The sequence below is a fragment of the Rhipicephalus microplus genome, chromosome 4, assembly GCF_043290135.1.
Source record: "Rhipicephalus microplus isolate Deutch F79 chromosome 4, USDA_Rmic, whole genome shotgun sequence".
Classification (NCBI taxonomy): domain Eukaryota; kingdom Metazoa; phylum Arthropoda; class Arachnida; order Ixodida; family Ixodidae; genus Rhipicephalus; species Rhipicephalus microplus.
In genome coordinates this window covers 67,448,663-67,464,405 of record NC_134703.1, presented here as the reverse complement: position 1 = coordinate 67,464,405, position 15,743 = coordinate 67,448,663, and positions in this window count along the sequence as shown.

The window sequence follows — 15,743 nt, the reverse complement described above, 5'->3', positions numbered from 1 at the left end:
GCACAGAATAATTTGGACTGATGAAGCTCGGTTTTGCCGAAATGGAAGTGTTAATCTTCACAACGCCCATTATTGGGCACAAGAAAACCCACACTGGCTGAGGCAGCACAAGCATCAAGTTCGCTGGAGTGTGAATGTGTGGTGCGGCATACTCGGGGACAGGATCATCGGACCTCACTTTTTTGAGGACAACTTGAACGGAAAGATGTACACAGAAGAAATATTAGGTGTTGTCATTGATGATCTTGTCTGCAGTCTTTCCCTGAATGACCTGCGCCAAGTATGGTTTCAGCACGATGGAGCACCACCACATTTTTCTACCAGGGCGAAGAACTGGTTGGACAGACGTTTTCCACAACAGTGGATTGGGCGCGCAGGAGCGATGTTTTGGCCACCAAGATCACCTGACCTTTCTCCGCTCGACTTTTTCCTTTGGGGCTACGTTAAAGATCGAGTTTACGTAACAGAGCCCAGCGATGTTAATGACATGAAGGACAGGATAACATCTGCCTGTGCGAGTATTCCTGCAGAAGTACTGCGCCGAGTCATCGAGTCGACGCGACAGCGGTTCATGCTTTGCGTTGCTGCCGAAGGCAGGCATTTTGAACACTTTTTGGGGCATTGACGTCTTGAGAGGTGAAGAGTTTCGATGAGATTTGTGCATGACCGAAATATGCTTATGTAGCAGCAGGAAATATGCGTTAGCAAGGATAAAACTGTTTCAGTTATTATTGGTGGAGTTGTTGCTCTTGTTTCAATAAAAGTTACAGTACTCGGACATCAGCAGTCACGCTATTCGCGTAGCCCAGGCAACGACCACGCATGCTTCTCTAGTGATTATTACGCACGCGCACTGGCATCCAGATTCTCCGCTCGCACCATTATCTCGGCATGGTATCTGCCACTATCGTTAGAGGCTCTGCAGTTGCGTGTTACGACACTGGTTGCAAGCGTTCTTCGATTTTTGATTTCGCCGGCCGAAGAGGGCAAGGGTAATTGCTATCACCTATGCCTACGCTTCCACCCTCTTCACACACTAAACACCACACGCAACAGATGCGTCACTTTAGGGAGGAGCTTTGCGCGGACCCTCACCCTCTTGCATGCGTAATCGTGCGAAAGACAATTAAACTTTGGAGCCGGATATCTCGGAACACAGGCGTGCTAGAAAAAATCTTCCAACTGAAACTGTGTACAAACACCACTGCCTACATTTTTTCAATATAAACATGCCAACTTACCGCAGCCAGTAAAAAGTTAATTATTAAATTTTAGTTAATTGGGCTGCTGACAGCGATAATTATCATCTAACTTTCTGTCCCCCTGGCCGCTTAACTTATTTGCACAAGTGGTTCTCACGTGCCTTCGAGCGCCTAATTTTAAAAAAATCATAAAGCTTAATTTTGAACACCCGGTATATTGTTCTTATTTATTGAATGAAGGAGAAGCGTTGCCTTCAACGTCAAGTGAAATACATGTAAAGACGCCCTTGACTGAATTCTGAACGCGCGATCCAGTGCCTACACATAAGGGGAGGCCAGGGAACCATTCCACAGAGCTAGCCGTCATTTTAGGGGCGAAGCTCCTTATAATGGCACCCGTTTGTCTCCCGTAGTATGTAACAAGTATATCATTTTGACCTCCAAGGTGGTGCCAGTGAGAGACTTCTACTGTGCGTTGTTGAACAATAAAAAATAGTGCTCAATGTACATGTCAATGGCTGCTAATGGGGAATGAGAGACAGGAGCATTCGACTTTTAGTTATCGCGCAAGCTGCGATTACCATTAGCAGCCATTGGCATGTAATTGAGCACTATCTGACAAGAAAGGGTTGCTACGTTACACTCGCTGGGTGTAACCTCCTTAGCTTTAGAAAGGTTTAGCGAGCGTTGAGCCGCAGTGCCATGAATACAATGAACTTGTATATACCATGAATGAACTCGAGGTGGTTAAAAATGGGAAGTAGATACGAAGCGCAAGCCGTAAGAAAGTAAAAGCCGAATTCTCCGCCTCTCATTTCCCATTAGCAGCCATTGGCATGTACATTGAGTCCAATCTGACTGAAAAAGTTTGCTACGTCATACTCGCTGGGCGTAACCTCCTTGGTTTTTGAAAGGTTTAGTGAGCGTTCGGCCGCAGTGCCATGAATACAGTGAACTAGTATATACCATGAACTCGAGGTGGTTAAAGGTGGGAAGTGGACCCGAAGCGCAAGCCGTAAGAAAGTGTGCGTGTGCCACCTCTCGTTTATTCCTTGGAATGTCTGCTGGATGGTGGTGCTTCTATATGGGGAATATATGATGAAAATATGCGAGATGGTGGTACTTGGAGTGTTGAATAGATGGACGAACGGACACATAGATGCATGGATGGGCGCATGAACGGACGCAGGGGCGGCTGCATGGACGAACGCAGGGACGGACGCATGAACAGACGCACGCACGGACGGGCTGATGGACGCATGGACGGTCACACTGATGGACGCATGGACAGACGGAAGCAAGAACGAATGGACGGACGAATTTTCGCCCTACTCTCCATCATTTACTCCGTGGATACGCTGCCACTTTTTTTTCTACTAGCAATGCTGCCTGCTTCGGCTTTGCGAGGTCGGAGAGAGGGAGGGGAGCGACAGTTTTGCAGGTGTCTTCTTGGGCCTGCACGAGACACGAGCATGCGGCACGAGACGCCAGACGCCAGCATACGCAGTGGGCGTGTGGACAGCGTTGCCGCCAACGCCGAAGCGCGACATTGTGCGACTAGGAAACGCTCAGCATTCAAAAGAGCCGGGTTAATACTAACTTCAGGGGCCATCTGACTGTCCAGTTTCTGCTGAAGCTCTCTTTGCAGTTCAGTGCATTTTAAATCGGAGCTGTTTAGTCTGGCCGAAATCCGTCACGTGAAACCACCAAAGTGAGCTACGGCATCACTGCATTGCCTTGCAACAACTTGACTTGACACAGCAAAGCGCTGGTACAAAGAAAGTCGGAGGAGACAAGAAGAAATGGGGAGAAGAGGCGTAGTAAATCTTGCTGAACAAGTTGGTGAAAAGGGGGAGAAATCAAAGTTTTCGAAGTAAATGTAATCAAAGTTTTTGAGTTGTGATTGATAACTGTATTCATAAAACAGGCGTACTCGTGGTCTCAATGCCATTGTCGTAACAACTCGGCTGTTAACTCCCACTAGAGAAAATAAGGCATTTTCGTGAACCATGTGACTGATATATATATATATATATATATATATATATATATATATATATATATATATATATATATATATATATATATATATATATATATATATAACAGTACAGCATATTAGGTATATTATGTATAGTATACGAATAGTATGGTATGTCAGTGGGTGGGTAAAAAAGGTATGCTTACGATGAGGTAACGGAGGAAGGGAAAACCACCATTTCCTCCGTCTCTCCATCTTACCACTGGTGAATTGCTGTCCCATATTATCTTTTATGTGATAGCATCAGAACATCTCGCCTGTCTTCGTGTAAACTGCCTTCGTGTAAAGAGTGAAGGAAATAATGTTTCTTAGTATTATGCATTTTTTGCCGATAAATTGCATTTCGTGAAGCACCAAAACAGAACGGCCCAGGTTCAATGGTATTACGAAACCTTTCTTTCTAAAGATAAGCTGCCTTCTCGTACTGTCGTAATTGCGTAATGAACTGCGTCATATGGCTCTCGTTTGCGCTTGTTGCGATATAACGCACGCCCTTCCCTGGAGGCTGATAGATATTGCTCCCGCTTAAGGGGTGGTTGGAGCGTGACGTTGTCATAAGACGACAGAGGTGTCACCAGTTCTCAGCCAGAACGCGGCTCTTCACGCGCTTCCAGATCGAGTAGTCAGAAGATAAGCACTAAGCGTCCAACGTTGTGCCATCAGAGCCGATGTAGATTAGGCCTGTCGTGTCCGGAAGCCAACGTGCTTTTCCAGTCAGACGACGTGCTTAGCATGATGCGCCGTCTACTCGGTTTATTGCTGTTATCCTGCACCATGTCATTACAGAATGATTAGACTGGAAGAGACGCGCTTTCTCTAGCCGTCTAACGTATATAAAAACCCCTGATCATCCCATGTGCACAATGACATCTGTTTTCCGAAGACTGCATTTTTGCCACCGCTGAGGACAGGACTCGATTCGTGATCAGATGTGGGAAGAGTGCTCCCGCGTATCTAATCTGCTAACTAGATCGGAATACGCCAGGACTTGCCACTGTCATGGTTGGGGCTATATGTTTCATATTGGCAGTCATATAATCTAGTTGGACGAGAGCGAGGTATGATTTGTTATAAGCAATTTTTTTTCAGACAAAGCTCGTGCTGAAGTGGAGGTGCTTTTAAGTGACAATGTTGTAATACCGAATGGTTTACTGTAAAAAAAAACAAAAAAAAACCACGCGTCTTGAGAGACTTATGCGAACTTGGATGCATCGAAGCCCATGAACTTCAGATTATTCAGATTTTCATTTCAGATAATCAAATCATTAAGCAAACGTCTTATACGACTAATCAGAAGGACGACGTGGCAAAAAAGCAGAGATGTCGTACAAAAAATCTCACAAACACAATGAGGCGAAACACAATTGTTGAAGTTTAATCAAAACGTTTTATTAGTGAAGGTTAAATATACAAAGATAGGCCAAGCATACTAGGTGAACACTAGGCCAATTGAGAAAAGATAATTACTAAAAGTTACACTAGCGATGTTAATTAGCGAATTTTCGACGTCTATAAAAAGTGCACGGATATATGAGCACACAGCATTGCTTTTGGCTTCGAGTTGTCTACTTAGGCAATGTCACAAGGAACACTGAGTTAGAACGCCGCGCGGTATTTTGTCATTGACGAGAGCTTAGTAAAGGCTTTAATCAAACAGTGTCAATTGAATGGGAAGATGTCAATGCAACTTTACGCTACAGCAGGGCTCTCTTGAACCCGATTTTGAAAACAGATTCATGGACACGTTGCAACGGTCTACCTCTTCTACATCTTGTCACGCCGACGCTCAAACTATTGACCCCACCTGCGACGCCTAACGTCTGTTGAACACATCATAAAGTTTTTATTTGCTGCGCATTCGAGTTCAAGATATTTACCGATAGTCACTTTTCTCGTATTAATCCTTTTATGCTGAGTCTTCGAGTGCGATATTTATTGAAATGTTGCGTATCGCGGTGTTTTGCATAGATCAATTATGTTGAGAAGAGAGTTTCCATGTTTTTATTCTCGTAAAGTGAATGCACTCCGAACTCACTTGATGCGCACTGCTAGGAAAAAAAAGGCATATACCCTACACGTAAATCGAGAATTATTTTAATTTCTTTTATATTTCTTTAAAAAAATGCGTCATCCAGAACATATTATTGCTTTGTCACCTAATTTATATTTCTACGCATTGTGTCGTAAACACGGCTTCTGAATGTTGAAGCGTTGTGGTGAGAGAGGAATGATATCAGTAGCGTTGAATGGCTTTTATTCTCGCATTTGTTTGAAATTTCTTTGCACGCGTGTTTCTCTTGAGACCTGTAACATCAGTAATCACGAAGACGGAGATACGGCACATATTCTATGATAATGCGCACAGGTCTCGGTAATATTCCGAGAGGACAATATAGGACGGGACCTTCTCGAGTAGCATTGGCTAAATGCGCTGACTTGCTCAAATCTGCACGACAAACTGAGGGCAATCTAGCGAGCCCGGACAACGGTGTAAAGGCTACGCCTCACCCCACAAAATGTCCGGGTGTCCCGTGCCAGGCTCAGTAACCTTGCTGTTTTTTTTAATTTTTTTCAATAAAGTTTTTTTCTTCCATTTGAGACATTTAGCACTTTGGTGGGTTCATGTAGTACGCTGATCTGAGAGTAAAGGAATGGAGGCATGTGGGGAGGATGACAGTGACAGACTATAAAATTCTTCGATTTACCTCCGTAGCGTTAAGAAGCTTGTTTCGCAGCAGTTCTGGCATCGGCGTCGTTGGTTGTGAGCTAAAATTTGTCTTTGCATGACCGAAAAATTGAGAAAGATACAAACAAAATAAATAATAAAGATCCGCGTTTGTGGGGGGTTCGAGCCCAGGTCATTTGCGTGGCAAGCGTGTGTTCTACCACGCAGCCACACCTCTGCTCGTGAATATAGTGAAAATACCTTCCTCTGCTTGTAAATGTAGTGAAAGTGACCTTTACGCTTTACCAAACACGCGTCCTGTATGCATGCTTCACAATACAGCATGAACTATTGCCGTAATAATGCGTGGTGCAAGCGTACGTTGACATCTGGCGTCAGAACACGGGGTTCCTAGGATGATGTCATAGTTCAGAGCCGGTCAACCACTACACAACGCACACGCGCTACTGCACCCTTAAGGCCACGTAGTGGGTTGCATAACAAGTTCGAAAAGATTTCATACACTAAGTGTTTGAAGGACGCACTATAGGAACAGAATATAGCTATCGCGTTCAACTCTTAAAGGCGAAGCTTAAGAGTATCCCAATTTTCTGAGCACTCACTGCGGGTATGATAAAGGAGACATCCTTGTGAGCATTACAGTAGACGAGGAAAGGAAATATTTTCATAAGGTTCCTAATAAACAAGTAGCTTGCAGCCGAATGATGTATGAGGTCTCAAAACACCATTGAGATTTGCAAGAAAACCAGATGTGTAGGCGGTTGTGGGCGTTGCTGAAAACTACACAGCAAACCTTTTGATTATTCACTTGAGCGCATACGCAATAGAAATATGAGTGGAAACATTTTCACTTTGCGTGAAGAGTTGAGCAAAGGCTAAAGCGAGCGATAGTGCTGGGAAATTATTGTGCAAGGGAGCAGCACTTTAGCTTGTCGGTAACATTCTTCTCACCATTCTGCTTTAGTTTCTCGGTAACGCTCTGTGGGCTTGTGAAATGCGTGACAAAATAAGTACAGTAGGTTTGTTTTACTTAAACTTGCATAGACAATGTTGAATATTTTGGATTGTGTGCATGTTTGTTTTGAACGTGTTAGATATAAAAGGTAGGATATTCAAGCCCAGGCGCTTAGAATATGCCTTGGTTTACCCCACTGCGCAGCGACAGCTGAAACGATTGCCATTGCACAGGACTACTCGATTATGACGCACATCACCAGTGAAACGATGCGTACGTATACCTCAGGCAACATGCTAGGAATCCTTGCCGCCACTTGGCAACCCTCGCTACTGAGAGGCCCCGCACAAAATTTAGTGCAATTGTCTGTGCACATCGTGCGTCGTTTACATCAGGTTTTACGCCTGCTGAGAAACTGGTGTATCCTCCGTGGTGCCTGACACTTCCGCAAGTACGTGTTTCAATTCCAGGAATACATGAAAAATCAAATTTGCCTTCATCAGCCCTAAAACGATTCAGCTTGCACCTTCTGCACGAAATGTACAATAACCACGTGCACATATACAACGGTGGTTCAACCACAAAGTTTGGTTATGAAGGTGCGGTGGTGATTCCAGCTAGAGGAATCACTCTGCGAATCAAGCTGTCACACGTCACTACGTCTACGGCGGCGGAACTTGCGGCTTTGCTTGGCGCCCTAGAGTACATCAAATACCAGAGACCGAGTAAATGGGCTGTGTTTTCCGACTCGAAACCAGCCCTACAGAGCATGCAGTCAGTCCTTCGACGAGTTGGCCATGAGCAGTTAACTTACGAGGTTGTAAAGCTTCTTCACCACGTCACAGAAACAGGCCACGAGGTCAAGTTTCAGTGGCTTGCTGGCCATTGTGGGATCAGTGGCAATGATTCCGCAGATAACGCGGCTCGCACATCGCACCAAGAAGAGCACACCCTTCCGATTCCTTTGTCAAAGACTGATGCTGCAAAGCAACTTCATCACCTGGCACGTAGTCTGTGTCTGCTGGAGTGGAACACACCAGCATAAGACATACGAGACTATACCAAATAAACCCTCGGCTGGAACTTCGACCTCGTCGACGTGAAGCTTCACTTCTATGTCGCCTTTGGTTGGGGGTTGCCTTCACAAAAGCATATACAACCCTCATTGGATTGACCGACAATGCGGAATGCGACGTCTGCTGCATCAAAGAAGACATCGACCATCTGATATGCCATTGCCCTCGATTTGCCTCTGAAAGACAGAAGCTTTCGGACGCATTGCGACAATCGGACGATCGGCCACTCTCTATGCAGATGCTACTAGAACACCGTCCTCGCCTTTTTTCGGCTCAAAAAGCAGTCAAAGCTGCTGCCTTGTGCTTTTTGAGGACCTCAGGTTTACGTGACCACCTTTAAATTTTGTGTAGTGCCACCGCTGCATACGCGCCAGCCCATTGACTGACAATCCTCTTTTTTTCTCTCTCTGTTCTCTTTCCTCTCTCTCTCATCTTTATGCCCCCCTTCCCATTTCCCCAGCGTAGGGTAGCTGCATTAGCTGCAGCGTAGGGTAGCTGCTTCCCTGAATTTTTTCTTGTTGTTCATTTCCCTCTCTATCTCTCTCTGCATAGACGATTCATAACATATATTAAGCATGCCTATCTAGTCAAAACAATTATTTGCAGGTCTGACGTCAAAAGAGAAATTTTCCTTTCTATCATGGTACAATGCTCATTAGTCCCTGAAAGACTATCACTACTTTGTTGTAAATCTCTTATGCACTTCCAATTAAGACACTACTGATTTTTCAAATAAATCACCAAGTGTTTATGTGTGTTTAGAAAAAGTGGTTAGAGATTTGGTGTAGTTGGTACCCTACCATGGGAAAGCTGAAAACCATCCCGTGGGCCTCACGCTTAAACCACAAAGTATTTATGTGCTGGTTATCCAGCGGGAACAATTACCAGACACTCAGAAGTGCATACACGAGTATTATGCTCGCGTTCTCTTCAGAAGATTCTCCTTCGACGTGATGGTATGGCCAAAATATTTTTAGGAGCAAAATAGAGACAAGCTGCGTTTTGAAATGGTACCACATTTTACGTTGGACAAGTGTTACGCAGGGTGAAAGTTTTATCCAATTATCTTTAAAAAATTGAGTACCCTTAAACTTCGCCCTTAAATGTTGAACGTAATCGTGATATTCTGTTTCTAGAGTGTACTTCAAATACTTAGTGTATGAAATTTTTTCGAACTTGCTATGCCCCTACTCCGTGGTCTTAAGGCTGGTGCACACCAGCGACTAGCAGTCGTCGCGCGACCAATTGCGACTGGCGACCAGGAAGTGACTGATGCTCACACCGGTAGAAGCTGCATGCGAGCGACCGGAAGTCGCGAATCGGAGAGTTACATCCGGATCTCGTTATCAGCGAGTACTCTGGAAACCGGCGCCGATCAACTGATCGCCGCTAGCTGAGTTAGCGGAGCGAACGGAGCGCGCCGCATTTAGTGTTTTCGTCCGTTCTCACACAGCGTTCCCAGCAGCATCAAGGAGTTCGATTCAAGCCAAGAACAAGATATTGTCACGGCATTGATGCGCTACGCCATGGTGTCAGCACCGGCAGCACAGAAGCCTCCAAAGAAAAAAAAATGGCAGCATATCCACGGAGTGAATGATGAGAGTGGGGCGAAGCATCCAACGTCCATTCGTTCTTGCTTCCGTCCGTCCACGCGTCCATCAGTGTGACCGTCCGTGCGTCCGTTCGCCCGTCCATGCGTGCGTCTGTTCGTGCTTCCGCACATCCATCTGTACGTCCGTCCCTGCGTTCATTCATTCATCTGCCCCTGCGTCCGTCCATGCGTCCATCCGTCGGTGCAGCCATCCGTGAGTCCGTCCATGCATCTGTCTGCGTGCCCGTTCGTCCATCTATTCAACACTCTAAGTACCACCATCTCGCACCTTTCATCATATATTCCGCATATGCACCGCCATACAGCGGACATTCCAAGGACTAAACGATAGGTGGCACACGCACACTTACTTACGGCTTGCGCTTCGTGTCTACTTTCCACCTTTAATTACCTCGAGTTCATAGACTGGATGAACGTCTACAGACGTTCATCCAGTCCAGTGGCTTCTAAGAAAGCGATGACGGCTCGTATAACCACATGTGTGCTGCTGGTTCTCTCTATTCATGGCACTCCGACCCAACGCTCGCTAAACGTTTCTAAAACCAAGGAGGTTATGCCCAGCGAGTATAACGTAGCAACCCTTTCTTGTCAGATAGTGCTCAATGTAGAGAGAGATAGAATTTATTTACAGAAAGGTAGAGAGGTCGGCCTTAGCTAGTTTGCTCTGACCTGCTACTCTACACTGGGGAAGGGTGACTGAGGATTGAAAGAGTGATGAATGACGATGGTAAGGTAGGGAGATGATATGTTCTTATTAGGCTGGGTAGCTCTACAGACGTTCATCCAGTCCAGTGGCTTCTAAGAAAGCGATGACGGCTCGTATAACCACATGTGTGCTGCTGGCGTCAGGCCAAGGTCCTAACGCAACCTCATCGGTTAATGGTCGACTAATATATCGGCCAATCGAAGATATCAGTTGCTGACGTTCGCTTGCATATGCTGGACAGTCGCAAAATATATGTTCGAACGTTTCTGGTAACCGACAGTGGCCACAATTGGGACCTTTGTCATTACAGCAAATGAAGTGGGTGTAACGTCTCATGTAAGCCACACCGAGACGAATGCGGTGGATAATGCATGAGATGCTTCGCTTTAACTTGTGAGGCATACGGAACTTCATTTCCGGGTCCCATTTGTGCAGCCGCTTGTGCTGGTGTTCTGGTTTCTGCCAGTGCTCTAAGATGGAGTTGCGCGTTACGCGTCGCAGTAGGATGTTACTATCTCGTCGAGAAAATGCGATGCACACTTCCGGGGCACTATTTAAAGCTCTCTTAGCTTCAGCGTCTGCCTCTTCATTTGCCCATTATGCCAAAATGAGCAGGTATCCATTGAAATGTTACATGATGTCCTTTTTTTGTAGAAATGCCAAGAAGCTCTGCAATTTCAATCGATAAAGTATGATATAAACCTTGTCTCATGAAGACATCGATGGTTGAAGGGCAGGTTTGAAGGGCATCGCACAGTATCGTCTATTTACGAGCGGGTTCTGTCGACATGAAACGTATTGCCTCCCGAATTGCAAGAAGTTCCGCGGCTGTTGATGTGGTCTTGTGATCTATCTTGAAACGTCGAGCTATCTTCATCTGCGGGATGACAAAGGCTGCGGCGGAGGTACGCGACGTGGTAGATCCATCAGTATATACGTGTGCCACACCGTCGTACATAGTATAATTGTGCAGCAGATTAAGTTGCTTTAGGCCTATCGATGATACAAGGTACTTCTTCATAATCTAAGGAATCTGAAGTATGACAAGTGGTCTAGGCAGAAGCCACGGAGGTGACTTAGGAACACTTGAGGGAGAGAATCTTGGCGGTATGATGTTCTCGAGCCGCGATATGGCTCTTGAATAACTGCAGTCTTGGTGGCTGGCAGGGAGCGCTGATGAGGAATGTTGCCTATGTCGAGTCAACAGGCGGAAGTGGACTCGAAGAGGCTCGCAGAGCACATATACTTTGATTGTACAAGCCCGAGCTTCGGCGAGAGTTCTCTTGGTTGATGTGCATTGAGGTAAGCCCAAACATGTGTGCAACCATTGAGCTTGGATGCATTCTATGCTCAATGTACATGCCAATGGCTGCTAAGAAGGAATGAGAGACAGGAGGATTCGGCTTTTAGTTAACGTGCACACTGCGTATTTTTATTGTTCAACAACGCACCGAAGAAATCTCTCACCGGCACCATCATGGAGGTCAAAATGTAAGACTTGTTACATGTAAGACTTGTTATGATTACGAGGAACGAACGGGTGCCGCTATAAGAAGCTTCGCCCCTAAAAAAAGCTGGTGGTTGGTGTGACCGTCCCTTCGCTCGCGAGAGTTGGCCGGCCATGCAAACCGCCTTCCTCCCGAGCTGCGCTGAGACTACGAGGAGTATTTCCGAGAGTGGTATGTATTCAGAAACGGTCCTTGAATTTAACTTGACTTGCCACAGCCTACAATGCAGCGCAAACGCGTCTCGAATGCGGTGCATTTAGTCGTTGGCAAGGCGCGAAGCACAAATGCGTTCCGAATGCACTGCATTGAAGGTGGTTACAAGTCAAGTTCAAGACAAAAAACGATTCTGAATACAAGAAAAGATAGTGCACACTCCATTTTCTCTTTATTTTGACGGTGTTTAGCTTCTTGCGATTGCCGCCACGTAAATTGGACATTTTGCTCGAGCTGCTGTGCCCCACCATCTCCAAGCCAAGTACTCCGCGGTGGTCATGGTGCCACAGACGCAGAGGAACGCAATCGTTTGTATCTTGTGGCAGGTGGCACGCAATGAAAAAACAAAAATCTGGGCATCACTGATTAGTTCCAGTAGCTTTGCGACTGCAGTCGCGCCACTGAAAAATTAGTGAGGAAGTGACTAGCCAAAGCAGTCACTTTGCGACCGTTCGTGACTGTTTGCGACCAGTCGCAAATGGTCGCGCGACTACTGTTAGTCGCCGGTGTGCACCAACATTTAAAGGTGCAGTAGCATGTGCGCGTTTTGTAGTGGTTGACTAGCTTTAAAATATGAAGTCGATATAATCTCATGTTCTGAAACTTGATGGCAATGGTCGCTAGTACTACGCAGTATTACGGCAGTATTTCATGTTCTATTGTGAAGCATGTCAACGGGACAAGTGTGTTTGTAAAGCATGAAAGTTACTTTCACTACATTTCGAAGCAGAGGAAGCTGTTTTCACACACGCACACACACAGCCAGGAAAAGCCGTCAGAATGTTAGGGGGCGTTTTTTTTAAAAAATTGCGTATCTCAAATTGCATTGTCCAGAATTCTCGATTCCCCACAATGGTTTCTTTGTATCACAAAGCGTACTTCGTCTCTTAATATTTATTACGTAATATCGCCGAGACGTCTGAAGAATTATGACCTTTTATTCATTTTTTAAGGTGTTGCACACTAGTGTTGTTGATTTTTTTGTACTGCATAGTGTTTCATGGGACAAGAAAAAAAAGCCCCCCCCCCCCCCCCCCCCCAATGAGACAGTTTAGTGTATTGCGTTATGTAGTTTGCCAAGACGCGGAGTATGATGGATATGGCTTCACAAGTGCCAGATGAGGAAGACAAGGTGACTTGTTTTCGTCATTCGCAAAGAGTGTTGCCTCTCTAGCGAGGTTGTGTGCAGAAAATGTGGTTATTTGTATTGCTCGCGACACAGCGTCCATCTTCTGCCACGGCTGCTCACGCTTATTGCTGTCTTTTATGTTTCTACACGTTAGGCGTCATTCCTCTCAATCTCGCAAACCAATCGTCTGTCAAGGTGTTATTTGCTTTGTCATACATAACGCGAGAACGAACAAGCATCCAAGGCGCCGTGGTTGTGGCCTTGGCCACCACCGAAATTGGTGTCGTGGGCGTTTTATGAAGTTCATTCATCTTTGAAACTGAGGCAATGTCCCAACCCCGAATGCGCCGTGCGCATCACAGGAAAGTATCTGATCTCAGCGTCTGCCGGGTCTGGGAGCGTTGCTGATTTGAACTTCAATACAGTCCTCTTTAAATTTATTCTGCCAAGCTGAAGGAGGAAATTTTATCATATTGAACATCCTTAAAATACTCAGAAATTACAGTTTTGGTAATCAGAAAACTGATTGAAATAAGGCGAATGGTTCTAAGACCTTGTTTATGTTGCCAATCGCAACCTACTGAAGCCAACAAATAATTTGATTGATATGTGGGGTTTAACGTCCCAAAACCACCACATGATTATGAGAGACGCCATAGTGGAGGGCTCCGGAAATTTTGACCACCTGGGGTTCTTTAACGTGCGCCCAAATCTGAGCACACGGGCCTACAACGTTTCCGCCTCCATCGGAAACGCAGCCGCCGCAGCCGGTATTTGATCCCGCGACCTGCGAGTGAGCAGCCGAGTACCTTAGCCACTAGACCACCGCGGCGGGGCAGCCAACAAATAATAAATACAAAGAAAAGACGTGGGCTATAAAATTCGAAGCATTTCTTCGTGTACTGCAATGACTTTTGGCGTCTATGTATCAATATAATTAGCCGCGTATGTCTGAGTGTGCTTGTAATCACCCCTTGGCACGAACCAAAATTAGTACGGGAGGGAAAGATGCTTTCACGATTATGATGCGCTGGTCAAGACATGCTTAATAAAACAATCCTGCCGGGTACGTCGTCAAACACTTTCCACCGGACAGTGGCACATACCTGCCCGCAGGTAAGTGCCACAGGTGATTGACATTAACAACGGCAAGAGAACGCATGGATACTTTCAACGCGTTAGCGTTAAGAAAAGGCTCGGAAGCGTTGGCTCGACAAATGCAAAGAATAAATATGAGAGTCCCAGCAGGAATCGAACCCCAGCATACTGCGTGGCGATCACGTACTCTACTACAGAGCCACGTCAGGTCTCGGAACTACTTTTCCAAAAGACATCAATGTTCAGGAAACGACAAGTGGGGATGCAGTGCCATGGGGATGATATCCCATTTTATAAACACAACATATGTACTCTTACAATACAGTTGTCACGTTAGGTTAACGTGAAATGTAGTTAGGTGTCATCCGCGTAAGTATTTATGTAGCAGCGTCCAAGGCTACCATGCTCACCAGAACCAGTGCTTCATACCAAGTTATCAGGTACCTCTGTTGTTGCTAGTGCTCATGTTCCCTTTTATATACTTGTGCAAGTGCAAACAGCCGGTTATATGCCAGCTGAGTTTTCTTTTGAGTATGAGGCTCACGGGACGGCTCTGTGCTCTCCAATAGTCGAGTGCCAATTGCTCTAAATCGGCATCCACTTTTTCTAAACGCAGGTCTGCTACTTTTCAACACACGTCTGCGCATGCAACTCTTGTAGCCATTGCCAAGTCTATGTAGAGCGTGTGAGGAGCTGGTTTTCGCTCTGCGGAGCGAAACATCGAGGCAGTTTCGGGCTGTGAAGTGCTGTATCAATAGCATGTGTGGCCTAGCTGTCAAGCTGACTCCATCAGAGCCCGAAACTGCCTCGAGGTTTCGCCCCGCGGAGCGAAAACCAGCTCCTCACAGGCTCTACATAGACGTGGCCACGGCTACAAGAGTTGCATGCACAGACGTGTGTTGAAAAGTAGTAGATCTGCGAAAAGTAGCAGAGCTCCTCACGTGTGACACACAGATGTGGCCACGGCTGTACGTATATTTACCGCCATATCTATCACGTGTTCCTCAATAAAAAAATTACAGCATGTTCCCGTTCTCTTAGGATGCTTCACATAACGTTGTTTCCCAAAGTACGTGTAATCTGCCGAATTTTATTTATATTTTTAACTGTGAGGAGATGCAGTTATGATATAAAATTAGTTTTCTAACGGAGTGCAGTGGTTATGCACTAAAACGAAACGAATCACAGTTAACACACACACACACACACACACACACACACACACACACACACACACACACACACACACACACACACACACACACACACACACACGCATATATATATATATATATATATATATATATATATATATATATATATATATATATATATATATATATATATATATATATATATATATATATATATATATATATATATATATATATATATATATATATAAGAAGTGAGCTTTGTAAATACTAAGTGTCTTCAGTGAAATCCAGTGGCCATTTGACTAGCTATGCATACTTTTTTGTTTTTATATGCGAAGCATTTCTTTGCGTACTGCAAGC